Below are 20,708 nucleotides of genomic sequence, written 5' to 3'. Positions count from 1 at the left end.
TATAAAGGGAAATACGGGAAAAGGGATATACGTATAAGGAGGGATGTCATGCAAAAATGATAAAAGACCCTAAAAAGTGGAAAAATATGCATGAGAATGTAATGTAGTCATGCAAACATGATCTAGCGTCGGAGGTCCCTAAGGGTCTAGCATTGGACTAGCCCATGTCTATGGATCCTCACTAGCATTGGACTAGTGGGAAATCGGAACAAAGAGCCACAACTAGCGTTGGACTAGTGTAGATTCGGGAAAGGGGGCCACAACAAGCGTTGGACTAGTGTGGTGATGTCACACATCCATTATAATCAAATAAATCATATAAAGCCTAATAAAGCGAATAAACACATAAATCACATATAGCACATAACACATAAACATGGTATCTAGATGCAAGGCCCTAGGAAAGCGAGTAACACATAACATGTGACAGCCCCACCTTCCTCTAAGGCGAACCAAAGAGGTTAGCGGACTGCCTGCCCAGCTCTCGCCAGGACTAACGGTGCAGTATAAAGCAATCTATCACGTTTTGAAACTTATAACGCGCGCAACAATGCAAAAGGGCAAAATAACCCAAAATAAAAGAAACGAACTCCAGAGTCGGCCATGAATGGTAACCGACCCGTCCGAAACCCAACCAAGCATTTAAAAACATATACAACATAACATTAGCCATTTACAAGCCACAACGGCAAACCAAAACCATTCACTAACAAGTACACATTCGATTTGCCTATCAAAAGGAAATGAACCCGTTTAACATTAGGGTTTCACTTCAAGAGCAATACAAAAGGCATTTACATGCTCAATCGGCAATTGACTATCCAATCCCTTCTCAAAAGTAATTATAACCCTGTAAGGAAAACAAATAACACGGAATGAGCTATAGCCCAGTGGTATACCACCCAATAAGCGATCAAAGTCACATAAGCATGAACTTTCATTTGAAGTACGCAAATAAGCGATAAAGCAAAACGGTAAAAGGATACGGTTGGCTCTCAAGAGCCCAATTCCACGCTTGTAATCTTGATCCAACCCCATTGACCCTCCGTCAATGTTAAAAGTACCAAACCGTAGACCACACTTTACTTCCATTCCTTCCACCTATCATACCCCAACCGGGCCCGCACTCCATTCAGTAATATTTTGGTAATACTCGAGTTTACCGGAACCAAGGGTCTCATTACCACAAGGTTCCCCCGTACAGTCCCCGTGGCAATTCAATCTTAACGACCAAGCCCTTGCCGGCTCGATCCAATTGACTACCAAACGGGGTTGAGCTCCGTAATGCAATAAGGCCGTTGGACATCATCCAAACGACATCAATTCAGTTTCCATGAAATGGAATTCATCAACCAATATATCAAGTTCAGTAATGCAATAAAACGGTAGCCATTCAGTGACAATATCAAAAGAGGTGAGGGCGGTCAAGTACACCCTCACCTTAATCAATTCCAATATGCAAGTAAGCCTTCAAGGCATCACATAAACATTTAACAAAGCCACATAGTAACAATTTAGTGAGTGGTATACTCACCAAGCAAGTAAGTGGTATTTCATGTACCACGATCACCAAGCCGTCGTGCACTACCTTCAAGCCCTAGAACATATAACACATACAATGAGACTCGATAACGAGTCATATAGCAACGCTAAACACAACCCCAGTAGGGTTTCATATACATAAATGAGCATAATAGCAAACCAGAATTTAGAAAATGGCCTTAGTCTTGGCCCCAAATAGAAAACTGTTTTACACTCATTATGCGGTAATGGTACAACTCTCACTACAAATATCGGTTGGGGGTGTAAGACCCACCGTTTCGAAGCTATGGAACAGGGCTACAATAATGTAGAAGACCACTCAATCCAGTTCCTAGCTTAACTAGGTCGAAAATGCCAAATACTATACCAGAATTACCAAAACAGGTTTGCAAAACACAGAAAACTGTAATCGGTATATCTCAGTCCATACAAGTCAAAATGCCGAAATTCCAAAGGCATATGTTAGCTAAGACCCTCAGCTACAATTCATCAGAAGATACCAAATCCAAAATCCATACCAATTCCAGTCAAAATGGCCAATTACTATCGCAGTTTTCGCATTCTGTCCAAATCAGAACAGCTACAGTAATTTCGTCATATCTCATTCCACATTAATCCAAATGACCTGAAATTTTACAGGCATCTACATCACATCAATACCAACAACTTTCATGTTTTGAGCAAAGTCTAATTCGGCCTTTAACCCAGTGATCTAAAACCGGACAGATTTGGGGTTCAAGAACCCTAACTTTTCCAATTTCACACCAAATCCAAAATTGATTGCATTTAACCACATTTCACATCCACTAGAGCCATTTCCAACCATTACAATTCATCATACAAGCCCCCAACATCAAGATCATATTAAACCAGAAAAATTCCCAATAAAATAAAAACTTCACCAAAACAAACCAAATCAAGAAACAAATCATATATTTCAACTCTCATGCCTCCATTAAGCACTAATTAAGCATCATTAGAGGTAGTAGGGTGTTTCAAGCTTCACTTACCAAGAAACAAGAGAGAGAGGGATATTGGACACCTTTGATCTTCAAACAAACCTCACCAATACACTTATTAACACTAGAAGCAAAGTTCCTATGGAGTGAAATGGATGGAAACAATTGATTTTGGTTGATTTGCACCAAGTGGAAGCTTAAAATTTGAAGAGCTTTCTTCCTTGTGGAGCTTGGGAGGGCCGGCCAAGAGGGAAGAGAGAAGAGTGAGTTTTTTTGTAATTTTTTGAGATATTTAACCTTTGGTCAAGAAAGTCAAATTTGTGAATAGTATTTCTTAAAAGGTAACCAATAAGAAAGTGACATGTGTCACCTCCATAAATGCATTCCTATCTTTCTTTTCTCTCTCACATCAATCACTTCACACACACCACTTATCTCTTAACACCCGATAAATTTTTAACAGTATCCGAAACTTAACCTTATTGGCCGAATTTTTCCGAACTTATCGCACTAGTGGGTCCCACGTCCACCATTTACTCTTAATTTTCTAAAATTTCTCCAATGCTAGAAAAATCATCTTAAAACTATAACTGCTCATAAAATCCTCTCAGAAAATATTTCTAAGCCAGAAAATGCAAAAACAAGCAATTAAGGAGGAATAAACCCTAGGAAAAAATATTAGGGTTTTACGGGCTCTCACATAACACATAAGCATGCAAAAACACGCAAGGCAAATAAAGCGAATAAAGCCCTAACTATTACATTCGGGAGGCCCTACTACAATCGAGGGGGAAAGAAATAAATAAAATAAAATAACAACCTAACTATTACAACCTTGGCATTAAATTGCCTTTCAAATAATCAAATTGAACTAAAATAAATATACAAAGCCAATAAAGCAAATAAATAAGTAAATGAAATGAATAAACAACATTCAAGAGGCATACAATCAAACATGTAAAGTCATATAGGGCGCATAGAGTCAAATAAAGTAAGAAATAAGGGATTAGGATGTACCTCCCTTGAATTGGGGCCCCAATGAAATGAAATCACTTATTTGCCTCCAAAATACAAGGAAAAGGTCAAGGCATCGCTTTACTTGACAAATAATCGCAGAAATGGAATAAGCATCAATTAAATTAGTCAAAGGCACTTGAAAGAAGGCAGATAATCCATGCTTAAGAAATTAAAACAAAGTAGAGACTTGATTGCAAAAATTAAAGAAATTTAAGGGATTAAATTGATCGATTTCGCAATTATTTGAGCCATAGTGAAACAAAGGGAGATTGGGGGGCCAAAATGCAATTTTAGAAAGTTATTTCATGCAATCTTCATGCAAAGACGTGAGAAACATTCTGCAACAAAGTTTCACAAACTTATGAAGCTTTCGGCAAAAGACTTCAACCAAATCCATCAAAACATTGCCCAACACTCATTATTTATCAATCCAAATTCACGTAACTCCACAAATCCTCAACTCAAACATAGTTGTTCAGCTTTGATGAATCCCTCGGATAGAAAACGAGCCAAGAAAACAAAGACAAAGCAGCAAAATGCAGCAAAGGAATCCAACCAAAACTTCATTTAGAGCAATTGGAGTCCTTTTCCTTTTAATGCAGATAGTTACAATGGATTCACAGTATTGCAGCAATTCATCTTTTATTATGTTCTTGACTGGCACATGCACAACACAATCCAAACAACAAATGAGAACAGGTCACAACAAGAGTGATAAGCTCATGAAGCTTTGGAACCTCAACAACCTTATGTGGCAAACAAAAGGTTCTAACAAAGAAGAAAAGTTCGATCTCCAGGTTCTCATTAAGCTTCATAAATTCATCATCAAGATACCATACAAGGGAGATAAAGATTTAGAGTGAAAAAAGAAACTTGCGACATTCAAGTTTATCTAACAACTTTCCACTAGCTGCTAGATTTTAGATGCAGTCTTTCACTTTACGAAACATAACTTGAATCACAACCAACATTGGAATTCTGGTTTTGAGCAGCAAAATTACAGAAATTTGATCATTCAATCATGCAAACCTTGAACAAGAAATTTCTGCGATATTCCTACTATCGTTTTTCGTTTTATTCCATTCAGACATACTTCACAAAGTTAAACCACAACTAGTAAGCTAATCAGCCAAAACCCATTAAATCCGCAACTCATCTTTGTTAAACTCATGGAAATGCAACCGCCTCCCTAAAAGACCCAACTATGTGACGGGGTATGAAACACAATCGAAACAGAAAGAAAAAGGCTCACAGTACATGCGTACATAATATATCAATCAAGCTACAAGTAAACCCCAAATTGCTGTCCCCAAACCCCAGATCAAGACCACGAATTTCCCAGCCAAAACAGAAAAAACTAAACCTTCCTTAAATAACAGAATCCCGCCATGAAACAGAGAGCGTTAGACGGAACGCAACAAAGGGCGGATATAGTTGTCTCTTGGGTGAAGAACAGATTTTAGAAACCAAATGGCAAGAGCAGAAAGACCATCTAATCATGCAAGGGAAAGCGCAAGAAAACTGTAGCGACAGATTCAATCTCAAGAACATTGGCAACATTCAAACCAGATTCACATGGCCATCAACCAAATCCCATAAGAACCACATCCCCATCAACAATCCGCACAACAACATGAAATCACAGCCTCAGATCTCCTACCCCAGATAACATTATCCATCGAAAGGTAAAGTCATGCCAAGCAATAATAAGAACCCGAAAGGCACAGATTTCATGTATTGTAATTTGTTCAGTAATTAGAATGAACAAGAAATGGAATTATGATTACCTAATGATGATTCTTGGGCAGGGTTGAGTCCGAAAAAAAACGAGCAGAAGTTGATCTCTGGAAACACTCCTGGTTTCTTCCTTGCTCTTTTTTCCGCAGCCTTTCCCTCCCCCTCTGCTCTTCAGCCGTTTCTCCCTTTTTGCTTTTCCTTTTCTTTTTCCTCCAACTCTCAGCCCGTAAACTCTCCTCACTGCTTTTTCCTAACCATCCTCCCGCCGTCAACTTCTCTCTTTTGTTTCTTTTTTTCTCTCCCCAAAACCCCCCTGCTCTCAACCGTCCTCTCCCAGATTCCTTTTTTTCCTTTTCTAAAACCTAGCCGTCACCCCCCAGATTCCTCTCCCTTTGCTAGCTACCTTTTCAAGCATTTAAAGGAGCCTCCAACCTAAACCTACGATGGAAGGCTGAGATCTCAAATCCCAAAATGGGTTTATGTGGCCTGGTCTTGCCCCTTTGATCCCATTCATGAATGGAGTGAGCTGGACTTATCTTGAGAATCGCTCGGAGGAACGAATGAAATGGGAAGAAAAAGCCAGCCGCAATTTTTCTGTACTGTACACGTATTTGGTTTCTGATATGAAGTTGAGGAAGGGCTTGGATCTAGTGCAGCATGGTGCATGAGATCTCTTTTTTTTCTTTTTTTGTTAACAAAATAAACAACAAACCTTCCTAATTTGAATCTAAAAATTTAAAGAATATTTTTTTTGTGAGCAATTCTCTTTTTCGAAAAATCTTAAAATAAAATAAAGTAAGCAAAAAAATGAATAAAATTAACAAATAAAACTAAATTAAAAGATTTGATGTTCAAAAATGCTTAAAAAATGTCTAAGATAAAATTTTGAGATAATTAAACAAAAATAGTGAATAAATAAAAGAGTAAAAATTTGGTGTCTACAGCATGTCAACCAAGTAGGTTGGAATGAAATTTCTGGTTGGATGGTCTTGTGATGTTGTTCGAACTTAATTTTGGATCAATATTGTTAAATAATTAATTATTTTGATCATGCATGAAGTTGATATGAGTCGTGGATATAAAAAAAAAAAGGAAAAGAAATCTGGAATTTGTGGCCTAGAAAAGGTGTTGAACATTTGATTAGTTTTCCTTCGAACTTTAGCTAAGATTGTCATGTTGGATGTTGAAGATTTGCTTGTAGCTTGCTAATTACCTTCTTGCATGTTGAGTTGAAAAAAAAATTTGAAGAAAACTATGGACAAAAAACACTATAAATAGATTACTATATTGCTGGAAATTGGATATGGTGGTGGCCGAATTAATCAAGGTTTTTGTGTGAGATGATTTTCTGGAATCATGTGTTATTTATTTTGGTTTGGATTGGACAGATTATGAGTTGTATATTTGATGTGTCAAACAAATAAAAGATGGGATTTGAAGGATGTTTTGAATTGGTAAATTACTAGAGTTTCTCGTGGTTGTTAAAACAAGGGAAAATTTGAATTCTTAGAATTAGTTGGAAGTTAGGTTGGCTGTGGTTTTCTCTTCATTGTGGATTGAAATTTTGATTGAATTGTGATTGGAAGTGATTGTTTGTTGTCAAGAGCTAATGATTGATGAAGCTCTTGGCCATTTGAGTAGTTTTTGCAAGAATTTAATTTTGGGTGAATTTGTTCAAGTGGTTGGCTGAAATGTACTTGGAAGGTCCATGGTTTGTGATTTGGAATTTGTTGTGATACCTTGGATTTCCTTTGCTGAATTTTGTTTGGAATAAAATCTGTTGAGACCTAGAGCTAATGATTGATGAAGCCCTAGCGAGATTTATATTTGAATTGCGTTTTAGCTATATTGGCAACTTGGAATACAATGTGCGTATGAATTGGAGTCTAAAGTCCGTTTTAGTCTTTTGAATACAAGTACTTTTAAATCAAGCCTTGTGGGTGTATATTGTCTTAATATTAAGTTATATATATATTAAGTATAATACGTTAATATTAAAATTTAGATATCGGGACTTTTAAAACCTTGCCGACTAGTGAATTCTTTTCTTCTGTTTAAACTAGTTTTATTGCCTTTAGGGAATAATTGTATTAATTTCCAAACTTTAAGTTTTTCATAAAATTATCCTTGACCGGTTGTTTTAAAGAAAATTTGTTAAAAACACTAGATTTGAATAATTTCAAATAAAAGACATAGAAAACTTGTTCGGCAAGAAATCTTGTTTAAATTAATTTGGTTCTAGTTTGCTTCTAGAAAGGAAATACCTTTAAAGAAACCTCACGAAACATTTTATTCCTTTTCCAGCTTTAATTTTAAGAGAGTTATTGATTTGTTTCGATGCATTAAACTAGTTTTATACAAGATAATTTTTTTTTTGTATTTATAAACCAAGGGTTTGTTTGGTAAAACTTATAGTTTTTTTAAAAAACTTGAATTTTTAGGGTTTAGCAAGGACGTGGACTTCGATTCTCAGCTTGACCTTTGAACTTCACTTTTGGTGAGTATCCGTGCTTGTTCTATGACTAAAGTGTTAAAGTGCTTTCTTGACTTGTTATGTGATATTTGGAAAGTGGTTTTCCTGAACCATCGAAGTGGCAGTGTGTACTTTATCGCACTAGCCTTTCGCGTGGTGACTTGCTTGAAATGTTTTCTCGAATATCTTGCAATTGTTGACTGGAGCGTGGACTCGTCAACTAAATCACTAGGTAGGGGAATGTTCCACACCTTAAGGGTGGGAGGGCCTTTTATCTTGACCTAGTAACCACATGTTGGACGCAACGTTGTTGGGTGAATCCCTCGACCAGTCTATAATAGGTATACTCGAGTAGTACCAAACTCTCTCGTGTGGCGTGCGGGCCCGGTAGGGGGAGTAAGTTGGTTGGATCGTGTTTAGATAAAAAAAATAATGAATCTACATGGACTTTAGATAGTGAGAGTTGACGGAGGGTCAACTGCGGTTCATTTTGATCAAGTGCGGGGAAAATGGCTCCTGAGAGCCCCTGTATCCTACCTTGTGCTATTATACGCTTTCCTATTTGTGAATTTAAGCTTGGAACTATTATTTGCTATTTGTTTATATGATTGCATGTTTTGGGCACCACTGAGTTTTAGCTCACCACACGATATTTGTTTTCCTTAAAAGGTTCTGGAAATCGAGAGACTTGTAGCCTATTTTTTTCGTTTTTGTAAATATTATTTCGGATTGTCCTTGTATCTTTGTTTTGGTTTGTCACTTGAAGCTGGAAAAGTGCAAACCTTAAGTTTTGGCTTGTATGAATTTATTTGAGCTTTATGAATTTACTGTGTGGTTGGTAATGTATATTTGTAGTTTGTGTTGAACTAGTCGGAGATATATTTAAGAGTGAACGGTTGGATGTTCATTGGTAATGCTATCTCTGAAGTTAAAGTGTTTTAGTATTCCAGTCGTTTAAAGGTTTGGCATGTCCGAGTGACAAATTGTGTTTTGGTTTAAGTCATATATGGATTAGTGGTCGGTTTGCTTGCGTGAGTCCTGGCGAGAGTTGGGAACGCGACCGCCAACCCTCTGGTTCGCCTTAGGGAGAAGTGGGGCCGCCACAGGTGGTATCAGAGCCTAGGTTAGAAGATTTCTTGAATGATTCCTTAGAAGTGTTAGAAAACCTAAACCTTTTTAGAGTTAAGAGGCAGGATAATTAGATGCATTTTAAAGTAGTACTTGAGTAAGTTAGTTATTTAAGTATTAACCTTTGGATTTTGGTTATTCTGCAGGTATGGAAAATGGAAATGGACATGCCAATGGTAATGGAGTGGCTAATGGACATGTTGAGCCTCTTAGGTCCATCTCCTATAGGCCACGAGACGGAGGACCTCGTATACGTTATACACCAGCTGATAGGTTTCCCCGATGCCAGTGTAGGGTCACGTATGCTTACCCTAATGAGCTAGTGTTGTCTTTGGACGATGAGCGTCGCCAGCTGAGGGACGCTAATCACATTTTGGCTCAGGATGTCGAGGAATTGAGCATCATGGTTGACACTCAGATGGATCGTATTGCTGAGCTCGAGTAGAGGCTAGCAGCTGAGAGGGCTAGGTTAGAGGCTGCTTGTGAGGAGTTAGGGAGACAGAGGTCTCGATTGACTCGAGTAGCTGAGGAGGTTCGAGATAGGAGTGCGGGTATTAGGGCTGATGCTACTATGATGATAGATGAGGTCATGGGTATTATTAAGGAGACCGGCCAAGCAGGTGTTGAGGAGGACCCGGAGGAGGACCTTGAGGAGGATGTTGCTCCTGGCAGCCCTGCTGAGGGTTAGACTAGGCTTGCTTTGCTTGTAAATAGGTATCTAGGGTTAGTTAGGGTGACACTAGTTTAGGTCATAGCATTTTGTCTAGCTAGATGGCTTACCTTTGAGGCACTATATCCCTATTTTTGGTTTAAGGAATTGTTTGTATATATTTGCTAAACTTGTGTGCCATACTTTTAGAAGGCACCCTAACCTGTTAGTTGTATGAACTTTGGTATGTGAGTATATGCCTTAAGTGCTTTATTTTCTTTCTCTTGATATTCATGTTGTCTTTACTTAATAATAATAAATAAATAACCATGTTTTCTCTTAATCGTCTTATTTATATCAATAGGCATAACTAGGCTATGGATCGGCAAGTTAGAGGTAGAGAACGTGGGAGATCAATTAGACAACACCCCGAGGGTAGTGGTGATAGGGAACCTAAGGTCAATCAAGACCATGGTCAGGGAAATGTGGCCGGAGACTCAGTGGCCACCGCAATCAATAGGATAACCGATGTTCTAGAGCGCATGACTGAGCACCAAGCCTAGGGGGCGGTGCATCACCAAGGAGGCCCAATTGATACTGAGGACCGGGCATTAGAGAGATTTTTGAAGTTTGGACCACCTAAGTTCTACGGAGGTCCAGAACCTGAGGTAGCTGATGGTTGGTGGGAGAGGATCTCTGATATTTTTGCCACTCTAAATTATACGGAAGTGACTTTTACAGCATTCCAGTTTGAGGGAGTTGCTCGTTCCTGGTAGAACCTAGTTAGGGTTAATTGGGATAGGAATCATACTCCCAGGACCTGGGCGAATTTCACACGAGAGTTCAACGCTAAGTTTCTACCCCCTCTCATCCAAGAGAAAAGAGAGGATGACTTTATCAAGTGTAGGCAGGGGGTGGTGAGTGTCGCCGAATATGAAATTCAATTTACAAAATTGTCCCATTTTGCTCCTGATTTGGTAGCCACGGAGCAAAAGCGTGTAAGGAGGTTTGTACAGGGACTAAACGTGGAAATCCAGGAGGGATTAGCCGATGTTCGGTTAGATACCTTTGCTGATGCTGTTGAGAGAGCTCAGAGAGTAGAAATTGCCAGAGCTCAAGTAAAATCTTTTCAGGCTAAGAAAAGATTTGCCCCTAGCAGCAGTCGGGAGCCGACTTATGGAAATGCTCCACCGGTCAAAGTGGGTCGAGGAATGAGTGGAGTAAATAATACTGGAGCCCTACGAGGCGCTCTAGCAAGAGGAGCTGGGGCGAGAGGTGCCGGAAGAAGAGATATCGGTACTAGAGGAGGACCAAGTGGAAGGAATCAAACTAGAAACGCCCCGCAAGGAGGTCGTTTGATCACCCCTCAGGTAACTTGTGGGTATTGCAGGAGGGCTAGCCATACTGAGGATGAATGTTGGAAGAAAGGAGGAAAGTGCTTGAGGTGTGGAAGCAGTGAGCACCAGATCTCCGGTTGCCCGAAAATGCAAGACGATGGTACCCTGAATGCTAGACAAGTTACTTCTGGAGGAAGTAGGCCAAAAGTTCCGGCTAGGGTGTACGCTATAGACGATCAACCTATACCTGATTCCTCGGAGGTCGTGGAAGGTACTCTTCCAATCTTTCACCGATTAGCTAGAGTACTAATTGATCCTGGCACAACTCATTCATTTGTGAATCCAATTTTTATGTCCGGAATTGATGTACAACCTGTTAGACTATCCTTTGATCTCGAAGTTAGGACACCTATGGGTAATAAAAGTATAATTGCTAGCCTAGCTTATAAGAACTGCGAGTTCTGGGTCGGAGAGCGTAAGATGCTAGTAGATCTAGTCAGTTTGGACATAAAAGGATATGATGTTATCATAGGAATGGATTTCCTAGCTCATTACCATGCTAAGCTTGATTGTAGTGCAAAAGTGGTAGAATTTTGGATTCCCAGGGAAGCAACCCTAAAGTTGGATGTGAAAGGTAGGTTAGCATCATCTGCTATGATTTCGGGAGTTCGGGCAAGGAAAATGTTGTGTCAAGGAGCGCAAGGTTTCTTAGCCTTCCTGATTAACGCTCCTAGTGACCAAGTAAAGTTGGAGGATGTACCAGTCGTAAAGGAATTTCCAGATGTGTTTCCCGAAGAATTAAAAACATTACCTCCAGAAAGAGAAGTGGAGTTTAAGATTGAACTAGTGCCGGGAATGGCCTCGATTTCTAAGACTCCGTACCGGATGGCTCCTGCAGAGCTTAAAGAATTGAAATTATAATTACAGGATTTATTGGAGAGAGGTTTTGTTAGAGAAAGTGATTCGCCATGGGGCGCACCTATGCTATTTGTAACAGCCCCACCTTCCCCTAAGGCGAACCAAAGGGGTTAGCGGACTGCCTGCCCAGCTCTCGCCAGGACTAACGGTGCAGTACAAAGCGATCTATCACGTTTTGAAACTTATAATGCGCGCAACAAGGCAAAAGGGCAAAATAACCCAAAATAAAAGAAACGAAATCCAGAGTCGGCCACGAATAGTAACCGACCCGTCCGAAACCCAACCAAACCTCGAAAACATATACAACATAACATTAACCATTTACAAGCCACAATGGCCTTTAAAAGTGATACAAAAGTCACTACATATGTGGGTTGCCAAAACAAAAGTGAAAACGGCCCTAATGAAACATTTAGGGTCCCATTTTATATACAATACAAAAGAGGCATTCATCTAGTTCATTCGGCAACCATTTAACCAAAATTCATTCCAAAAGAGTCATATTCCTGTAAGGAAAACAAAAGAAACGGGGTGAGCTATATGCCCAGTGAGAATACAACCACCATAGCAGCTAAGATCACATAAGCACAACCGTTCAGTTCAAGTATGCAAATAAGCAATAAATCACATCAGTGAAAGGATACGGACGGCTCTCAAGAGCCCATTTCCACGCTTATGTCTTGATCCAACCTCATTGACCCTCCGTCAATGTTAAATAATAACCAACCGTATACAACTCTTTACTTCCATTCCTTCCACCCAACATTCCCCAACCGGGCCCGCACTCCAATTCAGTAGCTTTTGGTAATACTCGAGTATACCGGAACCAAGGGTCTCAATACCACAAGGTTCCCCAGTACAGTCCCCGTGGCAATTCAATCTTCACGACCAAGCCCTCGCCGGCTCGATCCAATTAACTACCAAACGGGGTTGAGCTCAGTAATACAGTAAGGTCGTTGGACATCGTCCAAACAACACCAAATCAGTTTCCATAAAATGAATTGCAATAACTCATATATCAAGTTCAGTAAGACAGTGAAACAGTGGACAATCAGTGATACTATCAAAAGGGGTGAGGGCGGTCAAGTACACCCTCACCTTAATCAATTACAATATCCAAGTAAGCCTTCAAGGCATCACATATACATTTAGCAAAGCCACATAATAACATTTAAGTGAGTAGTATACTCACCAATCAATTAAGTGCTATTTCATGCACTTCCGTCAGGAGAATGTCGTGAACCACCGTCACGCCCTAGAACACGTAAACAAATGCAATGAGACTCGATAACGAGTCACATAACAATGCTGAACACAACCCCAATAGGGTTTCATATGCATATACAAGCATTATAGCAAACCAGAAATTCAAACAATGGCATTAGCCTTGGCCCCCAATAGAAAACTGTTTTGCCCTTATTATGCGGTAATGGCGTCAAATTCACTACGGTTATCGGATGGGGGTGTAAGACCCACCGTTTCGAAGCTATGGAACAGGGCTACAATAATGTAGAAGACCACTCAATCCAGTTCCTAACGCAACTTAGTCAAAAGTGCCAAATACTAAACCAGAATCACCAAAACAGGTTTGCAAAACACAGAAAACTGTAATCAGTATATCTCAGTCCATACAAGTCCAAATGCCGAAATTCCAAAGGCATATGTTAGCTAAGACATTCAGCTACATTTCATCAGAAGACACCAACTTCAAAATCCAAACCAATTCCAGTCAAAAGGGCCAATTACTAACGCAGTTTTCGCATTCTGATCAAAACAGAACAGCTACAGTAAAAACGGCATAACTCACTCTACACTCATCCAAATGACCTGAAATTTTACAGGCACCTCAAACACATCAATACCTAAAACTTTTATGTTTTGAGCAAAGTCCAATTCGGCCTCTAACCCTATGATCCAAAACCGGACAGAATTGGGGTTTTATGAACCCTAACTTTTCAATTTTCACACCAAATCCAAAATTGGTTGCATTTTCTTATCCAATACACCTCATAGAGTCATTATCAGCCATAACCATTAATCATACAAGGCCACAACCTTCCATTCATATTAAACCAGAAAAATTCCCAATAAAATAAAAACTTCACCAAAACTCATCAAATCAAGAAATAAATCATATATTTCATCACTCAAGCCACCATTAAGCATCATATAACCATCATTAAGTATAGGGAAGAGGTTGAAGCATCACTCACCTAATAACAAGAGAGAGGAAGATGATGGACACCTTAACTCTTCCAAAAAGCTTCAATAAACCAACCAATATCACCAAAAGGAAAGATTGTATGGAGTAAAACTAACTTAAACTTTTGTTTGTGGAAGATTGAAGCATATGGAAGCTTGAAGTTGAAGATTTTTCCTTCTTCTTTGAGCTAAGAGGGCCGGCCATAAGAGGTAAGAAAATGGTGATTTTTGAGCAATTTTTAGATATTTAATCCTTTGGTCAAAAAAGTCAAAAATGTGAATAGTAACTCTTAAAGTCCAACCAATAAGAGGATGACATGTGGCATCTCCATAAATGCATTCCTATCTTTCTTTTCTCTCTCACATCAATCATTTCACACACTCTACTTATCTCTTAACACCCGATAAATTTTACACAGTATCCGAAACTTAACCTTATTGGCCGAATTTTTCCGAACTTTTCGCACTAATGGGTCCCACATCCAATATATATTCTTAATTTTCTAAAAATTCACCAATGCTAGAAAAACCATCTTAAAACTATAATTGCGCATAAAATCCACCAAGAAAATATTTCTAAGCCAGAAAATGCAGAAAACATGCAATTTAAGGGACTAAAACCCTAGGAAAAATTTAGGGTTTTTACGGGTCCTCACACTCTCTCCCCCTTAAAAGAATTTCGTCCTCGAAATTCCCTATCATTGACTACTCTGGGATTAAATTGAGCATTATACTTGGCTAACAGATCTGTGCCCATTCACTGGACAGGTTCAGTAAATTCTTACCTTCCACGTCCTCTAATGGGTCAAAGACTTGATGTTGTTCTAAGGAGTACACCCGAGAGGACACTTTTGATCCATCCTTGTCTCCCTTCAACTGGTCAGGGTGGGTTGTAGCTGGTGGCAGAGTTCCTTCCCGCTCGCGCAGGCGAGCTGGACAGTTAGCAATTTGGTGTTCGGCACTCCCACAGAGCAAGCATTTTCCTCCTTTCCTCCAGCAATTGTCCTCCGAGTGGTTTAGTTTCCCGCAATACCCGCAGGGTCCACGTGCTGCAGAAGCTAAGCCTCCTCTTGACGGCCTCTCTGGTGACACTCCCGGCATCCTCACTCCTCCCGTTCCTCGTTCAAACTTGGGAGGGATACTTTCATCCTCCAGTCCCGAATTGTTTCCAGGAAATCCTCTCTTTTTTGTCTGGAAATTTTTCACCTGGAGCCTAGCATTCTCTACTCGTTGGGCTTTTTCCATTGCTTCGCTAAACGTGGTGATTTGAGCCGCCGCGAGGTCTTTCTGGATCTCAACGTTCAAACCCTGAATGAAGCGCCTGACCCGTCTTTGCTCAGTCATGATTAGCTCAGGCGCGAATTTGGACAGGCGGGTAAATTGACTCTCGTACTCCGCCACAGTCTGAGCCCCTTGCCGGAGCCGGATAAACTCGTCCTCCTTCCTCTCCTGGACTAGAGGAGGGAAAAACTTGGCATTAAATTCCCGGATGAAGTTCACCCACGTCCTCGGTGTCTGCTCCCGTTCCCATTTCTGCCTAATTACGTTCCACCAGGAACGGGCTGCCCCCTCAAGCTGGAACACGGCAAAAGTCACCTGCCGTTCGTCAGAGTAGTGTAAGGCTGCAAATATGTCAACCATCTTTTCAAGCCACCTCTCGGCAACGTCCGGGTCGGGTCCCCCAACAAACTTTGGCGGAGCGAACTTTTGAAAACGTTCGAGAGCTCTATCTTCGCTCTCGATATGATGGCCAGGGTTTTCGGGGTTTCCAGGGTTAAGGTTTGGGTTCTGGGCTTGTTGCTGCACTACTTGTGCTAGCAGGTTTGTCATTTGCTGCATAGCAGCAGCTATTTGCACATTAGGGTTTACTTGCGGTTCCAAATTGGGTCCAGTAGAGGTTTCCCCCGTACCCCTAACCGGTGTGGGTTGCCTACCCCTGCGTCCACGGCCTCGACCACTTCGGGTGCCTTCCATCAAATCTAAGTCAATCTAGGTCATCAAATAAATACACTGTTAAAGGGCACCTAACCCTCCTTTCCGTAGCACCAGACAGGAACAAGGAAACAAGAATAAACAACTCAAACATTTACCGCGAAGAGTATTGAAACACATAACACATATACATAGATCACATAACCAGGTTAAGCAATCATACGGAACAGTCAGTCAAGTACATACGAAGTCATTCCATGAACCAAAAGGTCATCCAAAAGTACTTTGAACAACTAGGTCACAAGTGCAAAAGAACTCACGAAAAGCTTTTTCCCTTCTAGGGCTTCGTCCAAATATTTATATCTTAATCAAGGTCGATCACGCTTAACCACACCCGAACAAACCACACGAAGTTCCATAGAATCGCCTTTCTGGTTCACCAAATCCTTTCTAACCTAGGTCTTCATATCTTTCGTATCCGGGCGCAAGAATCTCGTTTAAGATAATTCACATCTCGAGCCGGCCGGTCCCAAGGGTAAACCATCCTTATTTAAGATTCCTACCCGACATACATACCTAACTTCCTCGAGTCCCATAATAATGATTCATACACTTATCACATGCCCGGTTATAACTTACGCTCAAACGAGCACTTAGACATATTCATGAAATTAGGACCACAACACCACTTGGCCCAGTCTCACTCCGCGCAGAGACCACGCGACGTGGCTCTGATACCACTTGTAACAGCCCCACCTTCCCCTAAGGCGAACCAAAGGGGTTAGCGGGCTGCCTGCCCAGCTCTCGCCAGGACTAACGGTGCAGTACAAAGCGATCTATCACGTTTTGAAACTTATAATGCGCGCAACAAGGCAAAAGGGCAAAATAACCCAAAATAAAAGAAACGAAATCCAGAGTCGGCCACGAATAGTAACCGACCCGTCCGAAACCCAACCAAACCTCGAAAACATATACAACATAACATTAACCATTTACAAGCCACAATGGCCTTTAAAAGTGATACAAAAGTCACTACATATGTGGGTTGCCAAAACAAAAGTGAAAACGGCCCTAATGAAACATTTAGGGTCCCATTTTATATACAATACAAAAGAGGCATTCATCTAGTTCATTCGGCAACCATTTAACCAAAATTCATTCCAAAAGAGTCATATTCCTGTAAGGAAAACAAAAGAAACGGGGTGAGCTATATGCCCAGTGAGAATACAACCACCATAGCAGCTAAGATCACATAAGCACAACCGTTCAGTTCAAGTATGCAAATAAGCAATAAATCACATCAGTGAAAGGATACGGACGGCTCTCAAGAGCCCATTTCCACGCTTATGTCTTGATCCAACCTCATTGACCCTCCGTCAATGTTAAATAATAACCAACCGTAGACAACTCTTTACTTCCATTCCTTCCACCCAACATTCCCCAACCGGGCCCGCACTCCAATTCAGTAGCTTTTGGTAATACTCGAGTATACCGGAACCAAGGGTCTCAATACCACAAGGTTCCCCAGTACAGTCCCCGTGGCAATTCAATCTTCACGACCAAGCCCTCGCCGGCTCGATCCAATTGACTACCAAACGGGGTTGAGCTCAGTAATACAGTAAGGTCGTTGGACATCGTCCAAACAACACCAAATCAGTTTCCATAAAATGAATTGCAATAACTCATATATCAAGTTCAGTAAGACAGTGAAACAGTGGACAATCAGTGATACTATCAAAAGGGGTGAGGGCGGTCAAGTACACCCTCACCTTAATCAATTACAATATCCAAGTAAGCCTTCAAGGCATCACATATACATTTAGCAAAGCCACATAATAACATTTAAGTGAGTAGTATACTCACCAATCAATTAAGTGCTATTTCATGCACTTCCGTCAGGAGAATGTCGTGAACCACCGTCACGCCCTAGAACACGTAAACAAATGCAATGAGACTCGATAACGAGTCACATAACAATGCTGAACACAACCCCAATAGGGTTTCATATGCATATACAAGCATTATAGCAAACCAGAAATTCAAACAATGGCATTAGCCTTGGCCCCCAATAGAAAACTGTTTTGCCCTTCTTATGCGGTAATGGCGTCAAATTCACTACGGTTATCGGATGGGGGTGTAAGACCCACCGTTTCGAAGCTATGGAACAGGGCTACAATAATGTAGAAGACCACTCAATCCAGTTCCTAACACAACTTAGTCAAAAGTGCCAAATACTAAACCAGAATCACCAAAACAGGTTTGCAAAACACAGAAAACTGTAATCAGTATATCTCAGTCCATACAAGTCCAAATGCCGAAATTCCAAAGGCATATGTTAGCTAAGACATTCAGCTACATTTCATCAGAAGACACCAACTTCAAAATCCAAACCAATTCCAGTCAAAAGGGCCAATTACTAACGCAGTTTTCGCATTCTGATCAAAACAGAACAGCTACAGTAAAAACGGCATAACTCACTCTACACTCATCCAAATGACCTGAAATTTTACAGGCACCTCAAACACATCAATACCTAAAACTTTTATGTTTTGAGCAAAGTCCAATTCGGCCTCTAACCCTATGATCCAAAACCGGACAGAATTGGGGTTTTATGAACCCTAACTTTTCAATTTTCACACCAAATCCAAAATTGGTTGCATTTTCTTATCCAATACACCTCATAGAGTCATTATCAGCCATAACCATTAATCATACAAGGCCACAACCTTCCATTCATATTAAACCAGAAAAATTCCCAATAAAATAAAAACTTCACCAAAACTCATCAAATCAAGAAATAAATCATATATTTCATCACTCAAGCCACCATTAAGCATCATATAACCATCATTAAGTATAGGGAAGAGGTTGAAGCATCACTCACCTAATAACAAGAGAGAGGAAGATGATGGACACCTTAACTCTTCCAAAAAGCTTCAATAAACCAACCAATATCACCAAAAGGAAAGATTGTATGGAGTAAAACTAACTTAAACTTTTGTTTGTGGAAGATTGAAGCATATGGAAGCTTGAAGTTGAAGATTTTTCCTTCTTCTTTGAGCTAAGAGGGCCGGCCATAAGAGGTAAGAAAATGGTGATTTTTGAGCAATTTTTAGATATTTAATCCTTTGGTCAAAAAAGTCAAAAATGTGAATAGTAACTCTTAAAGTCCAACCAATAAGAGGATGACATGTGGCATCTCCATAAATGCATTCCTATCTTTCTTTTCTCTCTCACATCAATCATTTCACACACTCTACTTATCTCTTAACACCCGATAAATTTTACACAGTATCCGAAACTTAACCTTATTGGCCGAATTTTTCCGAACTTTTCGCACTAATGGGTCCCACATCCAATATATATTCTTAATTTTCTAAAAATTCACCAATGCTAGAAAAACCATCTTAAAACTATAATTGCGCATAAAATCCACCAAGAAAATATTTCTAAGCCAGAAAATGCAGAAAACATGCAATTTAAGGGACTAAAACCCTAGGAAAAATTTAGGGTTTTTACGGGTCCTCACACTCTCTCCCCCTTAAAAGAATTTCGTCCTCGAAATTCCCTATCATTGACTACTCTGGGATTAAATTGAGCATTATACTTGGCTAACAGATCTGTGCCCATTCACTGGACAGGTTCAGTAAATTCTTACCTTCCACGTCCTCTAATGGGTCAAAGACTTGATGTTGTTCTAAGGAGTACACCCGAGAGGACACTTTTGATCCATCCTTGTCTCCCTTCAACTGGTCAGGGTGGGTTGTAGCTGGTGGCAGAGTTCCTTCCCGCTCGCGCAGGCGAGCTGGACAGTTAGCAATTTGGTGTTCGGCACTCCCACAGAGCAAGCATTTTCCTCCTTTCCTCCAGCAATTGTCCTCCGAGTGGTTTAGTTTCCCGCAATACCCGCAGGGTCCACGTGCTGCAGAAGCTAAGCCTCCTCTTGACGGCCTCTCTGGTGACACTCCCGGCATCCTCACTCCTCCCGTTCCTCGTTCAAACTTGGGAGGGATACTTTCATCCTCCAGTCCCGAATTGTTTCCAGGAAATCCTCTCTTTTTTGTCTGGAAATTTTTCACCTGGAGCCTAGCATTCTCTACTCGTTGGGCTTTTTCCATTGCTTCGCTAAACGTGGTGATTTGAGCCGCCGCGAGGTCTTTCTGGATCTCAACGTTCAAACCCTGAATGAAGCGCCTGACCCGTCTTTGCTCAGTCATGATTAGCTCAGGCGCGAATTTGGACAGGCGGGTAAATTGACTCTCGTACTCCGCCACAGTCTGAGCCCCTTGCCGGAGCCGGATAAACTCGTCCTCCTTCCTCTCCTGGACTAGAGGAGGGAAAAACTTGGCATTAAATTCCCGGATGAAGTTCACCCACGTCCTCGGTGTCTGCTCCCGTTCCCATTTCTGCCTAATTACGTTCCACCAGGAACGGGCTGCCCCCTCAAGCTGGAACACGGCAAAAGTCACCTGCCGTTCGTCAGAGTAGTGTAAGGCTGCAAATATGTCAACCATCTTTTCAAGCCACCTCTCGGCAACGTCCGGGTCGGGTCCCCCAACAAACTTTGGCGGAGCGAACTTTTGAAAACGTTCGAGAGCTCTATCTTCGCTCTCGATATGATGGCCAGGGTTTTCGGGGTTTCCAGGGTTAAGGTTTGGGTTCTGGGCTTGTTGCTGCACTACTTGTGCTAGCAGGTTTGTCATTTGCTGCATAGCAGCAGCTATTTGCACATTAGGGTTTACTTGCGGTTCCAAATTGGGTCCAGTAGAGGTTTCCCCCGTACCCCTAACCGGTGTGGGTTGCCTACCCCTGCG

This window comes from Coffea arabica, chromosome 1c (genome assembly GCF_036785885.1).
Source record: "Coffea arabica cultivar ET-39 chromosome 1c, Coffea Arabica ET-39 HiFi, whole genome shotgun sequence".
NCBI lineage: Eukaryota > Viridiplantae > Streptophyta > Magnoliopsida > Gentianales > Rubiaceae > Coffea > Coffea arabica.
Note: the sequence above shows the minus strand (reverse complement) of the source record.